The sequence below is a fragment of the Linepithema humile genome, chromosome 5, assembly GCF_040581485.1.
Source record: "Linepithema humile isolate Giens D197 chromosome 5, Lhum_UNIL_v1.0, whole genome shotgun sequence".
In the NCBI taxonomy this organism is placed as follows: Eukaryota; Metazoa; Arthropoda; class Insecta; order Hymenoptera; family Formicidae; genus Linepithema; species Linepithema humile.
Genome location: NC_090132.1, coordinates 4,968,163 through 4,985,964, shown reverse-complemented (window position 1 = coordinate 4,985,964; position 17,802 = coordinate 4,968,163). Strand labels below are relative to the sequence as shown.

The 17,802-nt window shown below is 42.2% G+C and overlaps 1 long non-coding RNA gene across 7 annotated transcripts in view; it reads left to right on the top strand.

The window, feature by feature from the left end:
* Nucleotides 1-17,802, top strand: part of LOC105670144 (uncharacterized) — a 156,308-nt gene that overhangs the window by 32,467 nt on the left and 106,039 nt on the right. For all 7 annotated transcript variants that reach the window (XR_010890348.1, XR_010890347.1, XR_010890349.1 and 4 more), the window contains one exon: nucleotides 7,286-7,503. This is a non-coding gene — a long non-coding RNA (uncharacterized lncRNA). The remainder of the gene's footprint in view (nucleotides 1-7,285; nucleotides 7,504-17,802) is intronic.

Genomic DNA, 17,802 nt, shown 5'->3' with positions numbered 1-17,802 from the left:
CCAAGTTCACAGATGCACGTGGATGACACACGGCAGCGATAAAAATGCAGGAAAAAAAGAGGAACAGAAACATGCGAAAAGGAAGACGGAGTGAGAAGGAAGAGGCGGGGGAGACGGGAACGAAGCGGGCGCTGCCACTCAGCGGCCCATAAACTGTATGAAATATTAATAATGGCGCCGCTCGTCGGCTGGACTCCGGCGTACTCTGAGACGAATGAAAGAGGGACAGGTCCTGCGGGACCGCCGCCGTCAGTTCATTAACCCAAGTCCCGGCGCTTGTCGATCGAATGGCCTCCCGAATAAATTTTTGCCCGCGATTTTTTGCTCGCGGTTTTCCTAACGAACTCGCGATGTCAAATTATATTGTCGAGGGCAATTATTGATTATTAGATATATTAGATATATTAAAAACGATATGAAAGTATGCGATAACAAGACATTCAAAGAAACTTAACTCTTTAATGTAAAAATTACGTTATTCTGAATATTTTTTCTTTCGTGATTATTTTAAAGTAAAAAAGTTGAATCACAATTTTCTATTTGTTAGTGATGCATTTATTTTAGATTTCTTGTCTTAAAAGTGAGCAAACTTGAAGATATCCTTGAAAATGTAGTTCTAATTATATTTTTCAGAATCTAGGAAAGCAATCATTTTAATAATCAGATTTTTAAATAAGAAAGTTTTATTGTTGGTTACCACGGAAGATTTATAGTTTGACCGACTTTTAAATATTATTCGTGAGTAGCAGGTGAATCTTACCAACGTTCGACCACTGACTGCGTTACAATGAAAGACAATAGATCGTGTTACATCATGACAGCTTTCAACCGCCCTCGATGTTCATAGTTTGATCGCGTTGGGTTTGATGTTTGTGGCCAAAACACCTGCCGTTTATTAAGTCGGTCAGTCGTCGTTCGGCGATTGTAAAAGAAAATAACAGTCCTCTCCTCACCTAGCGTAAGATAACGAGCAATATTCATTATATGCTAAAAAATTTAACGCCACGCTTGTGTTACTCAATGATTTACGTATCCTATCAGTATGCATGACATAAAAAAATATAGGATATACATCTTAATATAAATGTTCAATGCCGATTCCGTAAAATGCGCAGTCGACCGGCGACGACTTCTATTTTCAGAACGGAATATCTCATACATTTATCCGTCGACATGCCGCCGCCGCAAAATGATTCTTATCGCGACGGACTGGACGTGGAGTGATATTCGAGCGAGTTCGATCATTAAAGAAGCGCGTCCCGAGTGGCTGATTGCTCATGATGAGAGGGAGAGGAGGGTGGGCTCGATTAACCTTGGTAATTAGCGTCACGAGCGTCCCCCTGCTACGTAGGCCGGCTTCTACCTTCACAGGTGTGGGTACCTTAAGCGGCTGTTTACGTTCACATTGTCGTAATTATTTCGTGAGGACGACCGTAAAGCCGGCTACATTATTACACCGCCGCTGCGCGACGTGTGCCCTCTTCTTCGTCTGTCCGCCTCCGTTCTAAGTCTTTTTCTTCGCATAGGAACTCGTCGTCGCCTGTGCGCGCGCCCTACCGATTCCGCTGAGAGCAGGTGAATATTATGCATAATGAATCGTCCACCTTAGCTCTCTTACCTGGAAACTCGACGGCGTGCCGTTGGTCTCGAGTCAGCGAAAGAAAGAACGGCCGCTGATAGACGTGTCGAGATCGAGACGTCGATTCGCCGTCTCGGCCATTCCAGCCATCTCGATACTTCAGAGATCGTTACAGTGATGATATTTAGAGGCGTATCAATAATTATTATCGGCGCGTTGTACAAATCGCAATTCGAGCTCGCTAAGCTGTCGCTTGTCCGAGGAGATGAAACGTCGAGAATCGATGGGTTAACGAGCGTCAATGGCAATTAGTCGGCAGTGGCGCAGGTGGCAAGGACACGGCTACTACATTTTGTATCTCGATCTCGCATTCCATCGTTCATCGGACTCGCCGCGTTATCACGTGCGAAAGTTAACGACCGGCGGACACGGTGTGATTTCGCCTAGTAATTTCGCAAAATTAACAGCATCGTTTAGCCAGGCAGAACAGCGTCAACGTGCAATAAATCCTTGCCGGGGAAAAAACGGTCGTGATACGCGGACCATATTTAGTCCGACGTTCGATATCGTTCGGAATATCGCGCAGTAGGCGCGTCATCCAGGCGTGTGGAAGACATCCGGTTGTATCGGTTACGGGATGCGTTATCCCGATCTGTTATCGCGGAACGAGAGAACGTGTGATGCGCAGCAGCCGGCTGATAAGGGATAAATTTTGCGCGATCGAATTGGCTGATAAGGCGCGGGGATCCGGTACGCGGAAATACGATCCACGGTTAGTTTACGAAACGATCGATCGGCGGCGAGTGGTGCTCTTGAAGATTTAATGAGGAAGTTAGCGGAGGAACGTGTCGAGTAGCAGTAAAAATCGGCCTACGACTTTTTAATCATCTCGGAACGAGGTGTGCCGGCAAAAGAGAGAAAGAGAGACAAGCGTTCAAGAGAATCTACATGAACTGATTAGAAAATTAAACGCGGACGCAGGAATGCTAACATAATTAATTTGTTTTACACGCGTCCACTGCGTACGATATGTCTGTGTAATTTATACCGTGTAGGTTTTGGCATAATTTATTATTTATGCAGCGTTGATTCAGTAATTTTGTTATTTGTACAATTCGACTATTAAAAACATAACGAGTAAAATTAGTATAGAAATGTAACTGCAGTAACGCAATCGCTCTTGAATAATAAAATCACTAATATATTTTATAAATTTATACTATTTTATTTTTAAAAAGTATCAAAAAATTAGAAGTCTTAAGATAATTATATGTGAGATCATAAATCACAGAAATCGGAATTTTTGTCGAGTCTCAGCAATTCATAATTTTTTGTTGCAAAAGAATGCAACTATATAATACGTACTTATGTGCAAGATATTACGCAGAAGCGAAAATGAAACGTTCTCTTTTTTCTGGAGAAGGAACAAACAATTTTTCATTAGCGAATGCCGCAAAAGTGGCGATTCCTCTTTTTCTTGCGCCGACACTTCCTGGAGTCGCAGGTTTGCGAGAGAGCCTCGTCTTGCATCCCGCTCCGCGCAAAATTTCTGATGTTTTGCGGGTTTCTTCGTACAACGATTTACGCTCTCCCGTCGGGCGTAAATAATAATCAGCCTTTTTCCCCCCGCTCGAAGAAGGCACTAAATACCATCGCTGATATTTCCCTCCCATCTTTCCTCGGAGCTGCGTCCGACCTTATCCTAAATTATAAGTGGTCGTTTCGTTTCGGTAACGAGCGCTCCGTGCTACCGGCCGCCGATTCCTCTTCTTGCTCATTTTTTTGCTAATCCGTCTCGCGTTTTTGTTTAATCTTCCTGTTAGCGCGTTGGTAACCCTACTGCCGTACGCTCGAACTAGCGAGAACATAAATTCTGCGCACTTCGTCGGATTAATATCAACGATGAGTAAATCAACTTTAAAATTGCTAAGAAAATTATTTTCAGGAAATCCGGGAGTAACAATATTGATTGCAGTGATTTTTTTATCTCTTGAAATCTTTATTCAACAGGATACTGTAATAATTTTTAGGAATTACGCATCATTAATTATAATTAGTTGAGTGAAAAAATAATTGGGAGAGAAAATAATTTTAAGATAGGAATACAGATGCCTTCTTATGTGACAAACAGAGAAATTTCATATTAGCACATATTTCTGGCATGCATTATAGGAGCTGCAAATTGCAACACAGGCATAACGATTAACGAGGTTAATTTCGCGTAGCCGATGTGCGGTTAAAGCTTTATTCTGCTCGAACTAATTGTCGATGTTGATGTAGCCGCATTCTTGCCGCGGTGAAACGTATCTAATTTTGTAATTAGTCTAGCGCCCATAATGAGGCCTAGTTCATGCAATTGAGAGATTGAAAAATTCCGTTTTATTAAAAGGATTGCGCGACATCGTCCGTATCGCACGTTGGGGAACATGCTATTGCTGAACGTTTCGTTTACCCTTTGATTATTTCAATTTATATTATGTACAATCAAAGCGTTATTAGAAATATACTCAATTTGGAAAATTATAAGTTCCATAGATATAAATTATTCTTTCAACGAGAATAATTTATATGAAATATATAATTTATCTTTATGATTCTTATATTTGCGATGCATGAATGTAATGATTTAAAAAATTTACTTGCAGCATATTTTAGAAAAGATTTTCCGTGCAATCATCTTCTCTTTACACTTTGGATTACCCGAATTTGACGATAATTTTCCCGGGATGTAACTTTTAGAGTCGGTGCGATCGTATCGCGCATTGCGTATGGGTCAAATCCATGAATGACCTCGGTCGTCCATCACTTCGAGCGATGTCGTGTGGGAGGTACCAGGCTTCCACATCGTACAGGCTTACCGCCAGCAATGATTCCTGCAAAATACGTGTTGGTTACATCTTGCTACCAAGCGTGCAATCTGCTCGAGGCGATCAGCATTTCCTAACGAATCGCGAATTTATTCTCGCGGCGCAGATAAATCTCTATCCAGTCGACGCGAAGAAACTCATCGGGTATTAAATTCTAATTAACGTGTAAACGTACTTTATAGCCGCGTCGTTGTGGCGAACGAAAAAGTCAGGCTAAGATAAAGATAATATTATGGTGAACTGATAAAGTTGTGGATATGCTGCTAATTATACGGATGACAGAACGCACGTTTTTATATGCGGAATCACGGCGGAATTAATGAAGCCGGCGCTGTGGCGGAAGAACTCGTTAACAAAGTTGATCGAAAGTATTATTATATGTCCCAGTAATTTACAATTCCACATTCTTTCTTAATTTATTTTATCGATGCGTATTTTATTTGTCATGGTTAATATCATGTAAATATTCCGCGTTATCTTAATCTGTCACGAGCAATTAATTTTCGTTTATTTAGATTACAGTCGCTGCATATAAAATATCGTTTTTTTATATCAAATACCGCTCTTTAAAACTCGGTTTTCATTTTTAATGTTTTTTATTTCTTACAAGAAGAGAACTTGTCATTGTTCCGATACATCCTTCTTTCGTCTCTCTTGCTCGTTCGCATCGGAATGCTTCGAACCGGACAAGCCAGTCTCATCCCGCGCAATTCGGCTTCTAAAATAAGCCTACTGATGAATAACTCTCTTCCTTCTCGCACGATCGTCGTTTTATGTGCGCGCGCCGTCCGGTATCAGGTGCATACGCAGTGCGTCATCTCGATAGGATCTCTGAGCCTCGATTCGATACGACGGTTGAACATTCCGCCCACTTGCTCTCGCACGGTCCGTTCGTACCCGTCGAGCTCGCGGGGTACACGTCGAATTTTGTCCCATGATCTGTTTTTGTCTCGTACTGAGATCCGTTCTAACGATTAAGGAAATATTTCGACTCCCGACTAGTCGGTAGCCGTCTGTAATGAGGGCTATGGACGAAATAGCGTTCAAGACGCACTATGTTCTTACGTTTCACAAGACCCTTCGCGACATAGCGATAATTGATTTAAATTAAGTTCAGCTTGCCACGCATCGCTTAATTGAATTGGATTCGTGAATGTAAACATGAATGTAATGCGGACCTTAATAGAAGAATATATGTCAACGCGTTAATCCGCGTAAACGCAACTCGGCTCAGTGCCTTGACAAACAAAGATTGAATCGAAGATTGGTTCGGCCAGTCATCCATCATACTCGGACTGGTTGTCACAACTCAGAGCACGAAGTCGGAAAGAATCTCTTTTTAGGCGACTCGCCGGCCCTTCAGGCACGGGAAACTTTAGACGATAGTAATTTAGAGTGCTTCTCATAACGGGAAATAGAGAAGCTGCGTCACAATGGATAGTCTATGTATGGGGATTGTTAATGACGCGGTAATTACGATACGAACATTATGAACGGCCGTTGGGGCATGGATTGCCGATTCATAGAATGTCTAATAAAAGATTTATAAACATAATGACTTTAATGACGCGTGCTATTTGTGAAATATTACTATAAGTGTAGAGTTATTCATCAATATTTATTTAATCAAAAATACAATTTGTTATTTGCTACAAACAATATTACAAATTTACAAATGTGCATCAAATCGTCAATATATGTATATTAACTTTGCGATAATATTTCGATTTTACTGAAAATTAACACATTCCCGAGAAAAAATGATATAATTGGTCAGATGTAAATATATATAATTAGTTATAAAAAGATCTAATAACATATGTAATTTTATATGAATCATATAAAATATTACATGTTGTCAAATTTTTTCGTAACTAATTATATATATTTACATCTGACCATATTATACCATTTTTTTCTCGGGTTGTTAGACCGCTACAATTTAAAATGTATTTCAACCGTGTCACGCGTTGAACATTTTAATCTCTAGAAATATAATCTAGCATATCGACATTCGTCTGTCAGCTATTGTCGATACAACGCAATAAGTTATCACATTTTTTAACTATGAGATTTTATTTATAATAAATCATAGATGTGCTTAGCAGACACACATCTTCAGTGATTTATTTGACGGTGATTCGTACGTAGCATGACGATGAGACATCGACATGACTCTATTATTATCATACTTTTATCGCAACACAAAGGGATGACGTCTCTATCGACTGCAAAATATTGTCGCGGGTGTAATCGATTATCCCGCAGAGCCAGAGAGCCGAGGGTCCTCTCTTGACGCGAGAGATGAGAGATACGGAGCCGATCGAGTCGAACAACGTTTAATGTCCATTCGCGCGTAGTCGCCGTGAAATAAGCGATCAAAAACTGTCCGTGGCAGACGTACCGCGCGCGAGACGGTTTTCGTCTTATCTTATATTCCATTACGCGGACAAGCTTGGGGACGACGGGTGGAAAGCTGCTTTAATGGCGGTTATCAGATTCAAAACCAATATCCTACGCAAGGATAAGCCGGGGCCGGGCTCCGGTTGAATGATGTGGGCAGATAATCACGCGAAGTGGAGGTATCTCGCTCGCCACACGTCTCTCAATCGCCACATACGTCTCCTCTCTTGTGATATATGTATATATTTTCCATATACATATATATAATATACAGGGTGTCTCAGAATAATTGTGCCAAAGCTCGTGAGCGGATAAAGGAAAGTAAACTGAATAGAAAAATCGTTGGCATAATCATTCTGAGATACTCTGTATAACTAATTTAACTATGGTATTGTTTCGGATACTATTGTAATGTAAATATATTTATATTTTACAGATAAACTTTGTGCGCGTAATCGGTGCTACGCAATATATTCGTTTCGTCGTAACATAACAAAATACGCGTCGGGAGTGTCGTTTAAAGTGTCGTGCGATTCTCGTATTCGGGTACGCACGCGAGCAATGCGTGCGCCGCGGACGCGTGTGAGTGTCTTAAAGGATCGCTCAGAAGAGGAGAAAGTCTAGGAGGCGTCGGACGACAGCAGAGCAACGACGGTAAGTAATTTATAAAAAAAATGCATTTTTTTTAGTAATAGTGAAGAGGCTAGCTTAATGCGTATGCGTGTGCACAATGTGTATGCGGAGCTAAACAATTACCATTTTGCGTAAAATTCATTCTGAGACACCCTGTATATGTAACATGTACGCGAGAGACCGGAGCAGCGCTCCCGCGATCTTCCCAGCTGCCGAGCCGATCAAAACTTTCGATATCGATTGGATATAATGACGCGCTCGTAACTATTGGATACTGCGGCGAACCGCAGGGTATATCGCTGCCGCGGACCTAAAAGGCAAGAAGAAACGCATCGCACGTAGTCGCATGAAACTTGCAACCGCGATGAGTGGGAGAGAAGCGATCGGCAGCACTCGGTAGAATCGCTCCAATCGACTTGCTAGAATCGCTATATTTACGTTAAACTTTCATACATCAATTATTTTGTAACGCGTTGATTGACTAGCTGCAAACTGTCGATCTCTTTGTTGCTACTTGTTGATTAAGGAATAAATATTTTGCAATTTATCTCATCTTGTTTTTAGAAAGAAATGTTAATTTTGGTTAAATAAGAATTTAATTAATAAAAAGATAAAAGGATAAATATAGAAGAATTTAAACAAATTCTTAAATACTTTTTGCACCATACTTTTTTATGTATATTTAAAATAATTTTAATTTTTTTATCTCCTCGCGTTACTTTATAATATTTTTATCTTATTTTTTAATATTATTTTATATCTTTTACATTTTGTCGATCGAGTGCTTCTAACAGTTTGCTACTCGATCCACCGCTTCCGTCATAAAGAGAGAAAATATTTAACTCTTCTTTTCTGCTTTGCCATTGTTTTCCTTTTACCAATTTATACGTTCTCGTCTTATTCTGTTCTTGCGTGGCGGTATGATGCGCTCGTTAGCTTCGTATACTACCGTCCGTACACGCATTTTTTTCCTTCTCGAGCAATATATATATAAAACACAAATATAATATATATATATATATATACACCATGCAAGTATCAGATAGAAATAAGTAACGTTTGTAGCGATAAAAATCGTAAACCAGAAATTAATTACTATAACTTTATCTTTATCTTATCAATATATTTTTATATAAAAATATTACATATTGTTATGTAATGAAAGATTATGTATATTGTAAAATCTCTGAAAATATGTTTTAAAAAATTTTGATCAATTTTATGAAATTTTGAATTAAACTTCAAAGGATTTGCAATTTATATTGTTCTGAAACTTGATATTGATGATAGACTTTTTAAACAATTATCCTTTTAGGATTTATTTAGAAAATTATTTAAACGTACGATGATTAAGAGAAAAAAATTTATATCGTTATATCGTGTAAAATAAAAAATTCAAGTTAAAGGAGGAGCGATATTTTTGCAACGCTTATATACTTTATTTCTTACGAATGTCTGACAATGAAAAGTGAACACGGAGCGTTGACGTGGGCCGTTTCTCGAGAGATATGCGCTTTAACGCATAGCCGCGCATATCGCGACGTGTCTTGTCTCGAAATCCGAGTTTCTCGGTAAAAGTCGGCACCGTTGCGCGAGTAGGTTCCCTCGTATATCACCGAGGATTACGAGCCGACGGCGAGTCGCACCGGGCGTTTCGACGGCGATTCACCGATGGACGAGGGAATCTCTTCGCCACCGCGTGATTCTGTCACCAAGAAAAATGTCGCTTATTCTTCTCTGACTGTGATAAACGCGCATCGTCGCGCGGATATGCCCGACGCGGGCACACGCGCGGACGTCTCCATTTCCTGGTTAACGAACACTCGCGTCCCTCTACGCGCACGCCGTGACGTCGCGGTGCGCCGGCCACCGTTAGTCAGCCGGCCGACAAATTAATGTCAAAGGCCAGTAATTGGAAAGACATGGCGCAGGTTAAATGAAAGAAAGCCACGTGTCGCTGAAGCGGAAGCTCGTCGTAGGATCTTTGATAACGATTTGATGCGAGATCTAATCTACCCTGAGCTCGCGTGCGCGCGTATCATTCTCCAGCGTCGTAAAGAAGAACGTAAACGCGCCACCATTTCTCGTCTTCCTTCCACCTTTTTGGATTTCTAGGAACGTTAGCCGCCGGCGTCTTAATCAGACGGTTTATCCGTAAGATCTCTCTACTCTCTGCCCACGGCTTATGTGACTTTCACGTATTAATTAGCGGCTTACTCGCGCGCTCGTCTGACGCGGTTACCGGTGACGTTTATAGCGTGGGCAGCCAGTTCATTTGTGCCGTCGTCTGGCGTTATTGCCAGGACGATCCTGCATCCTACGTGAGCAAGCAATCTTCTCAATCACTTGCCGCATTGACTGCACTCGTGGCATTTCTTAGTTCTGAACGTTTTATTTATATTTTAATTTTATTTCTTTGCTCTTTAACTTTTTGATATTTATATTTATGCAAGGATATATTTCTTGATTAATTAACATAACATGATGCAAATAAACGAAAATATCATCTGTTAAATGAGATATTTGTCGACACCATGATAATTAAGCATCTCAAGACGAGCTTGAATAAATCTGCAATTATCAATCTCCGATAAATGATCTCTTTGACAAGTGATATTTATTTTACAGCGAGCTGCGATATTAAGCATTGTTATTGCTACCCGTAGCAATTCATTTTCTTTCAAGGCGACGTAATTAATTATCGCGACTCCGATCGTCAATGTGGCGATGCCACGGCGCGCTTGTAAATATGGTTTCTCGCGTACGTAAGATCCATCGATCCGCGAATCGATCGATCAAACGGAATGCACACGTCGTATGCGTGCGTAAGCACGCTCGCTCGCTTCTTTCGTCGCGAAAGGATGGCAGCTGCCTTGTCATTCGATGGAAGAGGAGGGGAAAAGCTATTTGTATTATCAACGCCGCATAATTATCCCGAGTTCCTTGCAAATTGCTCGTATCAATGTTTAGTGTTTTTTTTTTTTTTTATCGTTTCGGAACACGAAAGAAAATAATTGTCGAACCGGTGTGTCCCGTGCGTAAACCTTTGTGCGAATACATCAAATTATATTTAATGAAAAAATCGAGATAATAAGAGCGGAATATCGAAGCTCGGTCGAAGTGTTGCAAAAATAACGTTTAATGCCACCGCGCAGCTGGTGCCGTTCATCGGCGGGGATGAAAGTGGTTGCCGACTATCAATAAGATCGCGCCGATGATCGTGCCGCCGGGTATTTGAGTAAATGAACTCGATAAGTACGCGAGGCTCAAAATTGAAAGCCAAGGAAGCTCGGTGCGTCGACGTTAAGGAGAGATCATTTCGCGATGCGCGGTTCCGGAGAAAATTTTACGCCACTTTCGCTTATCATCGCGCTTAATCGCACTGCTAACAGTATCCTTAACAACCACTTCCCCCAATAGCTTCTTTTTTCGTTAGCAAGTCTCTAAGCTGAATCGCAAAGATGCTAAAATTTATGCAAATGTAGTAAGCTCGCGTATAAGTTTCGATCCGTGCACACAGAGCGCTATTATCGAAAACGAAAACTGGATTTGTTGACGAATTCACTGTCAAATAACAGAAGGCATATAATGAGCGACCGATCGGAAGAAAGCCCGGTATTTTCGAAGGGTTTTACCTTGAGGGCTTGGTTAAATCTACGGGATCGGCGAGCTGGAGTCCGACCGAGCCTGGCTGACTGGCTCGCTGCATGCGTGACTCTTGCGCCTAAAGAAAAACGATGCGTGCGCCAACATGTGCGAGGACTGACACAAATGAGGCTGCGAACATATGGTTGATTCATATGCATATCATTATAGATTGTAGATGTGAGCTTCTACGAAGCGACGTGGGTTCGAACTCGCCCGCGGTTTATTCGCGGCGTCTCAATGACGAAGACGGTCATTAAATCAAGCACGGAATTTCGAATCATTCTCTATATTCTCATTATTTTTCGTTTTACATTGTATCATAACTTCCATTACGCAATTGTGTAACAATAAATAGGCACATATTTTTGTCGCGACAACTTCGAAATATTTCGCTAAACAAAATAATTAGTTTTTCAAAGAAGAGCCAAAAGAGATATAATTGCGATAATCGCGTTATTGAGCCAAACGAAATCTGCGGTCTCTGTCAACTACGGGCAAGAAAACTTGGAAGAAAATCGAGAACAAAGTAAAACTGCGCGGTTCGCGTGCGTTTGATTACCCCCTCGAGCTTCGAGTCAGGTGGTTGTCTACCCGAACCTTGAAGACGCGGGATTCAAAAGCCGATGAGCCAGGATCTCGGGTGCAGTAGAGTGCCTTCGGGGCCATTGTCTTCTGGCCCTGAAACTGCAGATTTGTTCGGCGCAGCTTCTCTCAGGATTCTCTGTGAATGTCTCTGTTCAAGGTCGACGGGGCGCCCACGATCGATCGAATATAAACTGCTGTTTTTAACAATTTTTCCTCGACAAGCCGTCAGGATTGTCAAGACCTGTTTATTCGTCAAAGTTACATCGAAGATACATGAAACTTTATTCCGCGCGAGACTACCGTTTATCGAGACACAATAATTTATGCGGCTTCCTGAATAATTATCATCACCGCCTCAACTACCGATCCGATAATAATATATTGTCGGCCGCTATTATTTCCCGGTATTATTATCGTCCTTGCCCTCTCTCGACATTCCACCCGTCCAAACCAGCACTTGAGTTACATCTGATATACCTAAATGCACGAACGGAAGCAATAATGGTCGCTGTTGCTCACACCATGTGCACTTCTTTCTTAATCGATACCCAATTCGAGTTCTGAGCTCTCTTCACGCCCGTGTAATGTCAGTACACGCCGTGTACTGAATTTATTATTTGCCTTTTGCCAAGATATGATTTCCCAAACAATCGGTGTCTGCGAATGTTACATGATACACACATCGTGATAGAGACATGTCAATCTCAACGTACAATAATATCAAGATTGATCTCCCATTTTATCTTTTTAATGGTCCACAAAATTTTCTACAGATACGGCATATTTTTTATCAAACGCAAAATGTGCGCCCATAGAAAATCAATGCATAATAATTGCGCGAGGTAGCGAGTGCTAGAACGAACTCTATCGGCAGAGTCTTCCGCGAGGAGGAGGCGGCCCTCGTTCCGCTAGAACGGCTCGGCGGACAATCCTCCGCTCTCCCGTCCGTGGATTCCGCCGCACGATGATGGATGCGCGTTAGCGCGGGAGTGCGCGAAGACAAAGATCCTACGGACTCCCTCCCGGCGTGCGCAACGTGCATTAGTTCGCGTCGCTCCCGCTGTGCGCAAATTAGAGCCGAGAGTGTAGCAGCGCACACTGCCGCGCGCTTCTCGCGGCGCGGAACGAAGAGGTTCTCGGTGGAGAATGGCCGTGGACGAGCACGGACAGGCGGTGGAGAACGAAGAGAGGAAGGCAAGCGGGTGAGGAAGAAGCGGCGGTGAGGAAGCGGGAGTGAGCGAAGAAGGTGGTACGGAGGCGAACCCGCGATGAACGACCGCAATCAACGCAACACCGCCCCGCGAAAATTGCCTGGAATACACCCGGAATATATTATCCACACGGGTGTTCCGGTGCGGCGTCCACCTCGCTGGGTCAAGGGGTCGCGTACTCCGGAACGGACATGGCCCTGGAGGAAGAGAAGTGTGCCCGTGAAGAGGCCGCACGATCGACCGCGCCGGTGCATCACGAGGAGGGGCTCGCGAGTCGCGCGGTTGCAATCGCCGAGACCACCCCGAATTATTTTAGCGATGCTTCTTCTAATCGTCGCTCCAGTTACGCTCCAGATGCGATTGGATTTTGCCATTCTTTTGCACGATATATTTATAATTTAACCCGTATATGTTCAAATTAACTTATCGAGCAAGGTTTGTATAGCCTTTTTTCGTAGCTCTTTCTATTTTTATTTTATCCTGAAAATATACGCGGTGTATCTATTGCGACAATCAAATGTATTATCTTCGGAGAATAGCCCGAGGTGCGTTGTAAAATGAAAAGTGAACAGATGTCTTTCGTTGAATGCGGGACTTATCCCTTTAAGCACGGCGGGCTTGAATAAGATGGCAATATATCGAAGACATCGTGGCGAATTAGATTTGTTTCGTGCGCGAGCGGCGTCGAGCCGAGCGCAACGTCGCCGTCGACACGGCGCGCAAATCCCCGGTGCGACGCGGCTTCCGCCCGGGACGGGTGCGGTTGCTCTTTTTAAAGTAATTCTCGATATTGGTTTTGACGGTGCCCGCGGGACAAGGGCGCGTAAATCATTACGCCACCGTGGTAGCCTCGGCATCGGCCGCGCATCCGCCCAAGGTGAATAATACGGGGAGTAGCGTATGGAGAAGTCGGTTCCACCGAGATACGTTGGCTCATTATCTTGACGTACAGCTGCCGCCGGTAACGCCGGGCGGAACGTGCCCGACATAGCCGCGATCGTTGCGGACTGCGCGGACGGAAAGATCCTCGGGGTTGATTTCCGCGCGATTCCGGTGGAATCGTTTATTGGCTCGGAGTTCAATGCGTTCTGCCGATTCGCGTGGCCGATAGTACCTGCCTCCTCGGTATAATCCGCAGTCGACATCGATGCTGGCTTCAAAACCGCGCTCTCCCGACCTCTACACGTCCGGATAGCTTTATTTAATGCGCATTCAATACTCTTTTTATCCCTCCTCGTGCATTACCAGCCCGCCAACGATGTTGCCTTACAGCGATCGAGTGATTATTCCGCGTGTAGTGCATACTGCGACTTTTTCCAGCTTTGCTCTCGCGACGGCGCGGATAGGATACGTCGCGCCGGATAGAAATAACGTTGGTTTTATGCGAATTTTTTTTTTTAGTCGTCGATAAGTCAAGACTCCGGGGCCTCATACGCGTTACAATTTATTGCGCGATAAGTTGCGCAACAAGTTGCACAGGAAAATATATAATATAGACTGCAGAAAGGATCGCACTAATTTATCGTACTATCTATTAGCGCGGCGATTTACTCTCCGCGTATTTCTTTTACTTATAGTTATTGCCACATTATTCATCGGAGTACAAAGTTGCACAGTAATTCGTTCTAACTACCACAAGTTCCTTTTATCGTATTTGGACATAAAATATAACATTCTGATATGATAATTTCTTTACTCCGTTCCGTTCCAAATGCAAATAGATACGTTCACTGCTATCATGTAACATGTGCTATACATCGAAGTGCACTTTAGAGCGATCGATGGAGCAATTATTTTACTAAATCGTAATCAGGACTGCGGTACAATCGCGATCGCGATGTATCATGCAAAGACGTGTTGTTACGCACGGGTAAAAATGTCACTCTAACAATATAATTTCACGTTGCGTGATTGTGGTTTCAGGCATCGCGAGAGCAGTCGTCTACGTACGCTCAAATTAATGTACGCGTATGACGAAGGGCGAGCAAAAAATGATGTTTTCCTCTTTTCCTACGCCAACAGATAATTACGAATAGCCGGGATAGTTAATCACATGTGGACGGTTCTACGTTGATGGTGCCTGCGTCTAGTGTCCAATTCCACCGTGAGAAACCATTTTCGATAAAATGTTCTATCGCCAGGCATTTTAATCGACCTAGAACCGGCCCGATGCGTAGGCGTTCGGGACGCTTTTCGGAGGAGCCGCTTTGAAAATATGCGTCCACCCGACGAGCGCCGCAGACATTCCTTCACAGGTGTGGGACGATTTCGAGTGCCTGGCCGAGTTTATGGGGTACTTGAGAGATGCCTGAGAAAAGGGCGGAAGTCCGTCACTATAAAAGGATACTTTCTCGATGATTTCACCTGCGCCACGTATTATCGTTTCGCTATTCATTGTATTTTATTTACAAACGATTCACAAATCCGCTGTACAAACATTTTCATTAAAACCCGTGTGAAATTAATTAATTAATTTTTAATAAATTTTTGTCTGCTTGAAACACGGTGCGTCAGCGCACGTTTGCAAATGATATATGAACGCAAAGATAAAAATAAATTCGGACAATTCGATTTGCATAGAACTGTTGCGCCATGAGGAAATTACTAATTTAACTTGTTGACGCCGCCGCTTTTTTTTAATCATCGACGTGTGGTTAGCAAAAGATCGACGTACACGCAAAGAAAATTCATAAGGTTCCATCGAGGAATTTGATTAATTGATCGGGGGGTCGTAGGTTCGATACGCTCTTGAGAATCTCGCGATCGGTTTTCGTCTCGCGTTTATGCATACGAGCCGGTCCGCTGTGTAACGAGAGTGAAAAACGAAAACCTTATATGCTAATGCACGATCGCTGCTCGCGTCTACAAATGGTCGTATTAAATGGCGTAAAACAGGCGGCTTGAAAACACCATCGCTCGAACGCTGAGTGGACGCCAAGAAACGGCAAGCAAAAATGTTGCGCAACGAACGAGTGCTTTTTAACTCAGGGCCGAAGCTAATCGATTTAGTTTTTGCACTTGTTAATGCGTTACGACGTTGAGATATAGTCCGTTATAGACAGAAAGAAAAAGAATTTATTATCGCTTAGAACTCGTTGCTGTCTTGAATATCATTACTTACGTGACATATCATTGTCGTGTCTATTACGTTACTTACGTGTCATATTCGCAGCTACATTGTGACTTAATTATTCAGCAAAATAAAAAAAGAATGATTATGTAAATAAAAAGGAAGAAGAAAGTCAGAAGGGACGGTCAAGATTAGCATACGAGAATGTATTTTAGACAATTTAACCAGTACTTAAATTTGTTAAAGTTTTATGGCTCAATCTTTTAAGAGAAACTTGATTTGAAATCGAAGAACTACCAGCTGTGTACAAATAGCATGATAGGTGCATAATATATACAAAAAGGTATTTGTGCAACTTCGAGACGTATCCTAGGACATGAGGAGCGACAAGAGAAAATTTCTTGTAAAGAAGGATTCAGTGATTGAGAAATAGGGGGGGGGGAGTGGAAGGGGAAGTAGTGCCTCCTTAACTTTATGTGTACGACCCAATGGTCGGCCGTTTATCACTCTCGTTCCACACGCGAAATATAAATGCGTTTTCTATTAATTCCTTCCATCTACCGCGCTCATCGACGCCCCAACCGAGTTGCATTCACAAGCAACCAGGTCACGCGAGCCCGTGTTATGGTAAACTGAACGGATGTTGTACACGCGCCTATTTACTTGGGATCATTTCGCAATCGATCTTTCGCGAACGTTTCTCCCTTTCCTCCCGCCATCGTTTCTCCCCTTCCTCCCGCGATGTAGCAATGTATCGGAACTTAACGCACGAATAAACCCGCGCATCGCATCGCTCGATTTATATCTCTATCAGTGTGCATAAGGATTCCGCTCTTTTAATCTCTTCTATTTACCTTTCGAAAGCAATTAATATACATGAAGTTAAAATTCACGTTACACGTGCGTTAAATCAGACTAGACATCAAGCGCTGCAAATAAAATCAAAAGACACCGTCGTGTCTCGCGTCAAACAATTTTAAATTGATTTATGCGCGCTTTGCAGTTTTATTTTCTCTTAAATCCTTCTCCATACATGTCGAGAAGCTCTCGACAATTATTCTTCGATTGAGTTTTCTGGCAGACAATAATGCTGGCGGCAGTAATAATTCATCTTTTTTGTGACCATCTCGAAAGTATGGATCGATACCTAAGAGGAGCATTTCCTCGAACGGTGTATCGTAAATAGATATATCTTTTCATCGGCAGAATATAGTACAAGCTATCCACGGTTTCTCGGCATCATAAGCGATCCTGCCATCCTGCCTCTTTTTCTCATACTTCGTACTTGAAAGCTTCTTTTGCTGAAATTTTCCATTTTTAAACTGCATTTTATGATATATAGTATACTCGACCATCATTTTGCGTTCTTGAGTGCAAAGTCTGGAGTCACGTTGTAATATCCTCCTTTGCAATTTGCCGTTTTGTGAGTCCGATGTCTGCAAAAACGTCGTTTGATTAGCGTGCCTTTGGATTTATTTAAGCAAATGCTTTTACAGGAGTCTTTCTTCCATTTATTCCAGTTATTTTTGCAACCCTTAAGAGATTTTCTTCTTGAAACAAAGAGATAATTTAAGGAAAGGATTATTTCTCTTATTATATAGAATAATATAATTATATCTCTCAAGAAAAAGAAGAATATTTTTATATTACTAATTTTTTTAAATTAATTTTTTACATCATCATCTTCACAGCATTTCATAATATATACATAGTATATATTATGTACTTTGTTTACTCCTTTGTTTACTTCGTTAAAATCAAACGCGATAATCAGATTGTGCAACTTTATCTCGCATTCTTATTCCT